We start from the raw sequence: 11,293 nt of genomic DNA, 5'->3' as shown, positions 1-11,293 counted from the left end.
TTTTCTTCTTGCCACATTTTGGGTAATAATTATCGCATCTTACCCCCGGCTTAAATACTATTATTACTTAACGGTTATTTTTAAAAAATACTACAAGCATATAATCTTGACTTTTAGTAGCAATTAGATTATATGTTTTTTTTTTTAAAAAAAGTTCCTTTTAAAGAAAAGTGATAAAATTATATAGCTGTGAAGCATGCTCATAACTTAACTAAAATTTTATATACATTTATTTGTTAATAATATATAATTAATGTTTTTATAAATGTTTAAGTAAATAATAAATGTAATTGAGTTACATAATCGCAAAAAAAGTTGAGTTAAAATGAAGAAATTTTAAATATNATCACAAAATTGATTCCTAAGATTTGTTAGTTGTTCTAAAATCAAAGACTAATTTAAATAAATAGAAAATGTAAACTATTTTTTTATGTATTTTAATAATAATTTAAGAAAAAAACAACACCTTCAATCGGATATCTTAAATAAGTTTATTTTAGCATTTTATTTATCAAACCATTTGTAATGAAAATAAAATAAAATTAGTAATTTAAGGGATATACAAATGAAATTTATGTAATTAATTTAAAATTTTGAATAAGTGATTGATATTCCGTAAATTAAAAATCTAAGAGTATCTTCATCTGTTGATAAATATTAATTGCAGAATTTAAACTGCTAAATTTTATAAAATTTTAAATAATAAATTGAATTAGAAAGAGACTAACCGGTTTTGAGTAGTTTTACTATACAAATCAAGCTTGACACATTTTAGCAAGCAGTTTCTGTAACGAAAATAAGCTATAATTTTATAACAAATCATTTTAATTTTTCTAAAATGTTAACATTTCCATATTTTGTAGTTCTTATGATCAGTTAAATAACATCTATTATTCATTGGCAATTGAATTATGCATAAGTAATAAAAAAAAAATCATGTCTACTCTTTGTTAATTTTGAATGACGCTTTCATTTAATAATTAAGAATCAAAAATATTATCTTTTGTCGATTTTGTTTTGCCTACATTTTCAAATATTTAGATGTAGAGATTTGCTTCTAGGGATAGCTTTTAAAAGTATAAGTTTTCTTCAAAAAGATGATAAATTACAGTTTTACATTGTTTCAAAAATTAAATAATGATAACTCTATAAAATTTGGAATAAGTATATTTAGGTACTCGTTTTTCTTCTTCTTTAACTTGGTTTTAGATACATTTACTGACTTAAGCCACGCACTAAAAATTTACTACTTTGGCAAAATACCCTTTTATTTAAAAAAAAAAAATTAGCATAGTAATTTTCTTAGAATTTAAGGACATTAAATTAATTTAAAAAAATATCATTTATGGAAAAAAAACTTTTGGCATTGTTATCGTTGCGTGATTTTGACTAATTTTCTATTTCATGTGTAAGGAAGTGGCTCTTTGTAGAAAAATATTTCATAAAAATGTAAGAAAATACTAGTGGGCTCCGCGCACTTCTCGCTCTCCAATCCCGAAAGATTGCTATGCAATATTATATTCTTCCCAACGTTTAGCTTAGTTTGTTGTAGAGTTTCGTTTTCCACGAGAGAATAGAATTTTTATTAAAAAAATTTCTAATATTTACGCCTGCGCCTTCAAGCCTTATGACAGCTGACACGCTTAATTTCTCAGTTTTTTGTTGCCAACAGAAAGAAATGAGGACTTTTGTTGTCGCCGTGTAAGAGAAATATAAATATATATAGACAGATATAGATATTGTACAATTTTGAGGAAGAATGAATAGTTTTAAGTATACTTACTTGAATCTTCTTTTTTAAATTAGTGGTGTTTTGGTTACTACGTTTGCAGAGATGCCAACTGCTCCGGACACGCCAAAATTATTAAAAAAACGGTAAATAACTACAAACTAAATTTTTCAAATATTTGACTACTTTTGCTTGCTTTTTAACAGGTATAGCATGACATAACTACTATAAAGTGGTGAATTATATAAGCCTACGAATTATTTAGAAATAGTGGTGGATAAAAATCTACTAAATTGAATTTATCAAACCTAGAATCACCATTTGATAAACTACCACTTTAAAATATTAACTTGCTGTCCGGAGCAAGTTGGCATCTCTGCGTTTGGACATGCATCAAAAAGCATAGATTTTCTTTTATTCGATCACATAATAAAATATAACTTATCTAGTTCTGTCACTTGTTAAAGTTATTAAGTAATCACCCAACTGAACTTTTTATCTCTTAATTAGCTTTATTATCTTGCTTTATTCCCGTATTATTATTAAGTAATCGCCCAATTGAATTTTTTTCTCTAATTAAGCTTTATTCTCTTATTTTTAAACTTCGGAAATTTTACATAAAATAAAAGTTTTTTTTAAAATGTTTTTTGATTACATTGGCATTATAAATGTCCAAAATTGGCAATTTTGCAGAATTAGCAAAATTTTTAAAGGTATTTTTCGACTTTTGCAATAATTTATACAATTCCTGTAAATAAATAGAACGATACATTTACTCTAAAAAAATTAATTTGAATTTTCTCTCAATTTTTGTGAGAGTTTGAAATTTAGACCTGTATAACGCTTTCACTTTTCTGGAACTGATTATACATAAATTAATGACAAAAATAAATTAATCGAGCAGGATGCAACTGCGGAAGTACTTAATAAGTGGGGAAATTCCAATGATTCTGTAAAGGTGACAGAATCACCTTTGTTAAGTGGGACGTAAATTACCGCTGTGTTTCTCTCCATAGCAATATCACATATCCTTTAACCCGAATTTTATTTCCTATGTTTTCCATCTAAGTATTGCATTCTCCAGTACTAATTAACATTTTGCTCTCATTTTTTAATTTTTGTTAAAACTACTTTTTCAATCCTTTTTTTTTTAAAAAAAAATTCTGTTTCGAAAATATATAAAAGAGAATAGTGATGAACTAAAAAAGTGCTAAATACTTAGCGCTAATTATTAATTAAAATGCTGAAACAGACACAAAATCCTACTTTCTCGGAAGAAACATGCCTTTTTTTAATACGGATTACAGACCCTCAAAGGATACGGATTATAGGTCCTCAAAGTAAGAGGGGGGTAACCCAGTGTTGAAAATGTTGTTGCAATAAGTTTGCAAGGGGAGAAGTCGAAGGTTAGTCCTCAAAGTCAATTCTAATTTTTGAATATTTCACTTTATCTTGAGAAATTTTTGATCAAATCGAACAATTTTTAAAAATAATTACCCAATTCATTTATTCAAAAATAATTCCACTGGAAAACTATTTTTTAAAAACGTATTATTTTATTTAATAATAGGTTAAAACAATTTTAATTGTAATATTTACAAATTTTTACGTCATTTTTAAGAATGTAATTTTATACTGCGAAACAGAAAATTTTGACGAAATCGGTCGAATAGTTTCTGAGAAATCAATTTTTAAAAAAGTACTTATTATTTTATTTAATAATAGGCTAAAACATTTTTAATTGTAATATTTAAAAAAAATTTACGTCATTTTTAAAAATGAAATTTTGTACCGCAAAACACAAAATTTGAATGAAATCGGTCGAATAGTTCCTGAGAACTCAAATTTAAAAAATGTGAGATCTTTAAAATTTGATTTCTCAGGAACAATTCGAATTATTTCGTTCAAATTTTTTTCTAGACTGTTAACTAACAGTTAGACAGATAAATGTAAAAAGAAAAAAATTTTTTTTTTGAATGGAATAATTTTATTTTTAAACGAGTTTCATAATTGCTCGTATATATTGTTCGAATCGCACAAAAAGTTCTCAAGATAAGGCGAAATATGCAAAAAGTAGAATTGTCTTTAGGGGGTGGCAACTTTGGCCCACCCTCCTGAACAAACTATATTAGAATACTTCCAAAATTGTGGCTATATTTTGAAGTAAGGAATCCAAATCCGTCGAAAATAAAAAGTACGTTTCTATGTCTGATTTTGTAAATAAAATTACCGCTTGTACTAACTTATTATAGTATATTTGAGATCCCTCTGAGAGCCGTCAATATATATATATATACACACACACATATATATATATGTTGAAAATGTAGAGAAGACATGGAAAAAATTACAGAATAATGAAAAAAAGAAAGAAAAGCACACAAAAAAAATCAACAAAAAACCGGAAAAAAAGATATAATCTCTTCATCAGCTTACACTATTATATCCGCAGAAAGGAGTGCTTTCTAATATTGTATCAATATATCCAAAGCAAAATATATGAATAGAATAGATTTTAAAACAAAATAATTTTTAAAACACAATTGCATTGATATATTTTGATTTGGCTATATTGATACAATATTAGAAAGCACTCCTTTCTGCGGATATAGGCGTGTGAGCTGATGAAGAGATTATATCTTTTTTTCCCCCCAGTTTTTTATTGAATTTTTTTATAAATAATTTTCTTCTTCTCTTTTTTCATTATTCTGCAACTTTTTCCATGTTTTCTCTATAATTTGAACTTATTTTATGAGTTCTATATACTTGCAGCTTATGCGCAGCAAATAAAACTTAATGATTTTCTTCTTCTCCTTTTTGTATTTATTTATTGTGCTATATATATATATATATATATATATAAAAGGGACACCAGTGCCCCATCTGCGTCAATGAGTTTTTATGTAGAGAAAAAGAAAATAATAAACAAACCAAGCTTCTGTAAAAGGATAAATGCCTCAGATTTATCAAATAAAAAAACAAAGCACGTCAGCTAAAAATAGTTTCATTCTATCACAGTAACTTTCTTTCGCGCAGGCAGAACATAATTTTCCCATATTGACACAGATATCTCTCTACACGTGTTGAAGGGGTAACGCTTTGGAAAAAAAAGCATTTAGTCAAGCAACAATTACCTCTGTGGAAACTTTTATTTACAACCATTCTACACATTGAGGTGGTAAACAGAGTATGTTACACTGTTATACCACATAATTAAAGCACTTCAATTCTATGGAGTAGAGCGCGGATCTTCTTGGCCGACCTAGCGGTAAATCAGAATCCCGTGTTTATCTACTTAAGTACTTTTTTTTTAATCGTCGATTTTAGTATATATAAAAAAAGCAGCAGATTGACATCTTTTGGCTGAAAAAAAAAGTGTACGGGATTCGGCTCAATTCCCTTATATGGGAACTTTTGGAGAAAAGATGCGCCACCATGCAGAAACCAACTAGGCTCTTTGACCCGAAACTATAGAAGAGAAAGTGTAACAAGTTGCGCTTCTTCATTTGATGGAACAATAGAAGAAAAAAAATAACGTTCATTCAGAGAAGGAACTACTAGGGAATTTTAATGCCACTTTTCCTACGTTAGGAAAAGAAAAAAAATAAATTAAACGGTTTAATGCTTTTTTTTTACAATATCGAAACCTTGAACAATTCTTTATTTTTTTAGAGGTTTTTCTTTTGCTACTATCTTTCGCGTTTTTAATGGCTTAAATTCAACTTGTGCCATATTCATATTTTATCAACTTGCACTTCAATTCAAATTACACCACAAAATCAAGTTAAAGTCTTGCAAAATACTACTTTGCACCCTATTAAGATTGCGACAGATATTATGGCTTAACACATTTCAAAATTATTCAGTTAACAAGTCTTTTTACTTTGCAGTGATTTAAAAAATGTAATTAGCGAGTGGTAGCATGGGGAATCAAAAATTAATAATAAATACGGAATCGGACACAAACGCGTATTTTCTCTCACCCCCTCCGCGACGGATTGGGATTTTTACAATAAAATGTGCGGAAAATCCAAATCTGCAATGAACAAATAGGGGTTCAAATTTAGGATTTCAAAGCTTCACCCACGGCGTGGGGTGCAAGATCGAGTTGGGTTTCATTGCATATCTTTTAAAAAATATCGAATGTGAAGGTTTACACTTTCTCGAGATATTTGAGTTTCGTAAGTTTTTATTCCTATCTTTTTTTCTCCCTACATTCTGTATATAGACTACTTAAATGGTCATTACTCTGCCGTGCAATAATATAAAGCAACTACATAGCTTTACGTTAGATTTCGAGAAAAAGGATCGACAATTATTTTCTTCCTATTGCTAAACAGAATTTTATAACAGAGAAAAACAAAATTTTTTTTCGAATTTTTTTTTTTATTAGCAATAAGTAGCTTATACAAAAATGCTTAATACATTAAAATCTCACTTTTGAAATTTTTTTTTGCCAGCGTAAATTTTCAATTGCACGGCAAAACTTCAGAGCAAAGACAACCGCTTGGTTTTAACACTTTTTTTCTTTAGTAATGTTATGTTAAAATATTTTGAAGGTTGAGGCAGATTTATAAAAACATTTTATTTAGCGTATTTAAAAATGTGATTTTTAAAACAATTCCTTTTAGTAAGGAAATGATAAGTAGGAATTTTAAAATTTTATCAATTGTAAGAAGTTGGCCATAAACTTGAACTTAAAAATAACCAAATTTATAAATTATGTTAATAGCTCGATGAAATGAAGGAATGCATAAAAGCTTCTTTTAGTGTTTCTTCTCACCTTTACTGTTGCCAATTTTTTTTTTGCTAAAAAAGCCCTCTTTATTAGTATTTTCCGCAGTTATTAGCACAGATGGGGGAAACAGCACCCCACCCGCATTAATGAAGCACGGCCTCATAAAGAATTAAACAAAAACGATCCAATAAAAGAACAAAGTACAGGGTTTTTAATGTTTTATTTTCAAAATACAATGCCTTCACGTGAATAACAATACTTGTTATAAATACCTCTGCAATTTATATAAACATTGGAAAGACAGTTATGGGATTTACAGTTTTCGAAAAATGGAGATTTTTCATCTATATTTTATCAGAGATCTGAACAAGAATATACAATTTATACACAAACAAAATTACACAACATTTTAAAGAAAACAGGAATTGTGGTTAGTGCACATAAAATATATTACATAAAATAACCTTAATATTCTCTATGAAACTTATAAAATACAGCTCTGAATTTTTGCATCGTTTCAGTACTAATTATCATTTCAGAAAAATATGAATATTATCTACATTAGGGACTTTCAACCTTTTCACACCGATACAAACACAGAATTTTAAGTAAAATAAACATGTTAAACTATGCAATATGTTAACTATTGACTGCTATAGCAGTGAAGCATATTAAGTTGACCACCTTTATATGTTCATCACGTGTGTAAGTTGATCTCCGAGTATCAAGTCTGCAAAATTAATTAAATCGTACCCTTTATAAGTTGACCACCTGCGTAAAAGGATCATAATTGATCAATTTATTAAGGTCTCCCTGCATTATTCGCGATCGCAACACTCGAATACGCCATCTGGGGAGAGACCGGTTTCATGCCGTTAGCCCGTCTCCCTTCCCTCTCCTCCTCTTTTCAGTTGTATAGGAATGTACTACGATATTTTCCCCTTTCTCAATATTTTTCCTTTTTATTTAATAAAAAATATTTTTTAAAATTTCCATGATACTTTTCTTTAGAACTATGTTTAATGTAGTTTTCAGTTCCATATAGTTTTTCAAGTTAAAAGATTTTAATCTATATGAAAATCAAGAGAGAAACTAACATACTTCCTTCCTCTATGACTTTCCACACGCTAATGGGGAAAGCATGTGAAGTGTTGCCATAGGAAAAGAGTTCTGCTCTACGCCACCTGCAGCCCATTTCGATCGCCACATTCGAAAGAATTCAGCAATCAGAGTCTACAATTTATATTCTTAGAATCCTTGTAAAATAATCAGTTGTTAAAGTAGAGGTAACAATTATTTTATTAAAGAAAAACTTTAATAAACTATTATGAACCACTATTGAGGAAAGCCAAATTAAAAGGAAAAAAATCAATTTTGTAGCTGGAGGTAACTTGAATTGAAGGGGTTTTTAATAATCAGCTTTCAAGCTTCTGTTTGCTCAGGCAATCAAACATGTTTTTATTAGCTCCTTCCACATAAATATTTCACAAATTTTAATAATGATTTTATTTTTTCTCTCGCTTAAACACCAATTTGCAATCGCTAAAGCTTAAATTTCATTTCTGAAAAGGTTTCTAAAAATATACACACAAAAATAAATATGTGTTGCAGCAATTGTTACTTTTTTTTTTTATAACAGCAACTTGAAATCATATAGCCTGAAATGTTTTAAGACTTGACCAGAAAAGATGGGTTGAAAATCCCTTACCCACACCAATACAACTTTAATAATATCTCCAATCGTTCTAATAAAATTAGTCTTATAAATTTACTAAGTATACTTACAATTTCCAAATAGTACAAAGGATTTCAAACAATCTTAATGAAAGCTCCTGTTTTGATTTCTTTGCTCTTAACTTCTTTTGATAATAAAGTACTTTCAAGTAATGTGAATTTTTAAAATTCAGCCAATTTATCTTTAAAATATTTTTTATGTGTACAAGAAAATTATTTTTATTAAATAATATAAATGCCATATCATATAATATTTAAAAAAAATGAATAAAGAAAGGCTTAAATATTCCTTTATAATTTTCCCATAAAGTAATATTTAAAAAGGCATAGACTGGAAAAAGTGTGCAAGAGAGTCAAATTTTGAAGAATTATTTTTTAAACCAAAATTTTGTACATTTTAGTACACGTTTTTCAAATTTAATAGCAGAATAAATTAAACAGATAAATTATACAGTAAAGATAAAAAAACATAGACAAGCATGTAATGACATAGGCAGATGTGTCTCCAATTTTGAAATACCTAAAATTTTTGCCTTCTGCAAAAATAAAAGCATATTAGAAGAAAAAAATAGACAATATAATTTCCATTCAGAAAGTTTTAATATTAAAGGAAACAAGCATAAAAAAATGTTTTTGCAGATAATTTAGTTTTGATAACCTCATTTAACTTAAGTTTTATGTCCATTAAAATTTTTTATTGAAAGCAATTAAAATTTTAGTAACTTTCATTATTAAGGAAAACAAGTTTTTAATAAAAATATTTGAGTAAAAATTTCAATAAGAAAACTACAATAGTAATGGAACAAAAAATACAAATAAGTATGTAATAAAGTATATGTAATAGATATTTTAATTCTAAACAACTTGATATGCACCAAAATTTCTTTTTAGTTTTTACAACATAATAAACAAAAATATGGATTTTATTATTTTTTTAAAAAAATACTTAAGCATAATTTTAAGAAAACAAAAATTATTTACTATTTAACATAGTGAGGGAATAAAAATACATCATAGTGCTATCGTAATATATGTTTATATTTAAACATAATTCTAAATTATTTTAAATTGAGAAAACACAACAATGAGATGAATTCACATTGAGCATGAATATTTAGGTGACCTATTACAGAAGAATCAATAACAGTTTCAAAAGCTACCTGCTATAATGAAAAAGGGTAAAGAATGTTAAACATCCTGAAAAAACTTAAAGATATTAAAACTTAAACTGGACAAAAAAACATGCCTCTTTTCTGTATTGAAACAATATGGCAAAGTAAAATGTTTTGTTTGATGCTTTTTATATAAAAGGAAAATGAATGCATATATATATATATATATATATGTATCATTTTTATAATGATTATATTTTTAATGAAACAAAATTTAAAGTGACTTTCAAATGTCTTATTTTAATTTGCATGATAATTCTGTTCTTATAGCAATGTTTTTAATAATACATATATTTTCATCAAAGCATTTTACAACTGGTGAACATTATTTGTTTACGCATAAAGACTTTCTATAGAAAAATAACGCTGAAGTCTCTATCCTAAAACAAATATAGTTTGATTTCACCTAGATTAAAAGAAATGTTTTATATTAGAATATGTTTTACAAAGGTGTATTGTAAGATTGTACTAATCCATTAAAAGATTAACTCTTAAACTATAACAGGGTAGTTAAACTATTGTCCTTTTTTCTCTCTTAATGAAAACATCTAGACTCTCTGATATACATTAATCATATTTCATAACAAAAACTGTAATATTTTTTCCCAAATAATAAGTTTTAATCTAAATTTTATAAGTTAAATAATCTAAATTTTTACTTTCTTATTTTGCATAAAGTGATTCATAATCTAAGTCTGGCAATTAAATCTATAATACAGTGCATTATAACTAAATTATTCTAAAGTTGACATCAATAATTGTTGATCATATCTGGTGCAGTGTCCGCCTTGTATTAAAATCTGTCCGAAAAAACTTGATTTTATAAAATGGTTGATTTTATTAAGTGGCCGATATTATAAACCTGATTATCTACTCATGGGAAAAAAATTTATCAAATTTAAACTTAACAAGTACAATAAAATTTTAATTGGTTGATACATTTATATTTCATTTTTGCAGAGTTTATATTAGAAGCTTTAATTAAACATGAGCTTCAATATTATTTACATAAGGGTTTAAAACTATTTAGCTTATATTCACTTTTCAGACATCTAGTGAAAGAGATGAATGATAGGCATTTTATAAATTTTTCTGATCATAAAATAATTTTCCTTCATTTTTTTTCAAGTCTCACTCTTTAATTTTCCTAAAAAATCACACCAGTAACTTTTTTCTGTAAAGAGCAGAATTAACTTGTTATTTATATGCTACACATCCTTTAAAACTTCAGAATAGAAAATTTCAACTAAAATAGGAACTTTTTTTCAAACATAAGCTAAACAAATATTTGATTTTATAATTATTTGATTTTTGCTGTGCTTTTTTTAAAAGGTTGTTTTTATACTGTAATGATTCCGTTCTTGTAGATTTGGTATTAAAAAGCGGCTAATTTTATAATCCAAAGATTTTATTAGTGGCAGTCACTATGTTGCTCAAAGCAAATAATAAAGCAGAAATTAATTGATATGTACCATAAGGGCATGGGTGCAAGTTGGAAAAAAGGCTAGGACTGAAGATTTTTTGACTGAAATACCTAACATGCACAATACCCCCTCGACATATGCAAACTATCTAAGAAAGCTTTACCATAATACATCAAGTTTAAATACTGTACAAAAAATATTTATTCATCTGTCTTTTGATAAAATAACAACAGGACATAAGAAAGTAGACCAATAACGTAGACCAAAAAAATATTTTTAAGGACAGAAAAAAAAATTCCGATTTCCGTCTTCGAGTCAGTTTTGTTTCCGTCCGCGGACATTTTCGAAAGACGGAAATCCGTCCTGGGGACGGAAGACTTGCACCCATGCATAAGGGTAATATATCAAAAGACACCTTTTAAATAATGTAGATTTCAAGCAGAGATAAAGAACACAAAATAATAACAAAATTTGATTTACCTCAATAAACAAAATT

Source organism: Parasteatoda tepidariorum, chromosome 4 (genome assembly GCF_043381705.1).
Source record: "Parasteatoda tepidariorum isolate YZ-2023 chromosome 4, CAS_Ptep_4.0, whole genome shotgun sequence".
Classification (NCBI taxonomy): Eukaryota; Metazoa; Arthropoda; class Arachnida; order Araneae; family Theridiidae; genus Parasteatoda; species Parasteatoda tepidariorum.
The sequence above is the reverse complement of the archived record's forward strand: the minus strand, read 5'-3'. Positions refer to the sequence as shown.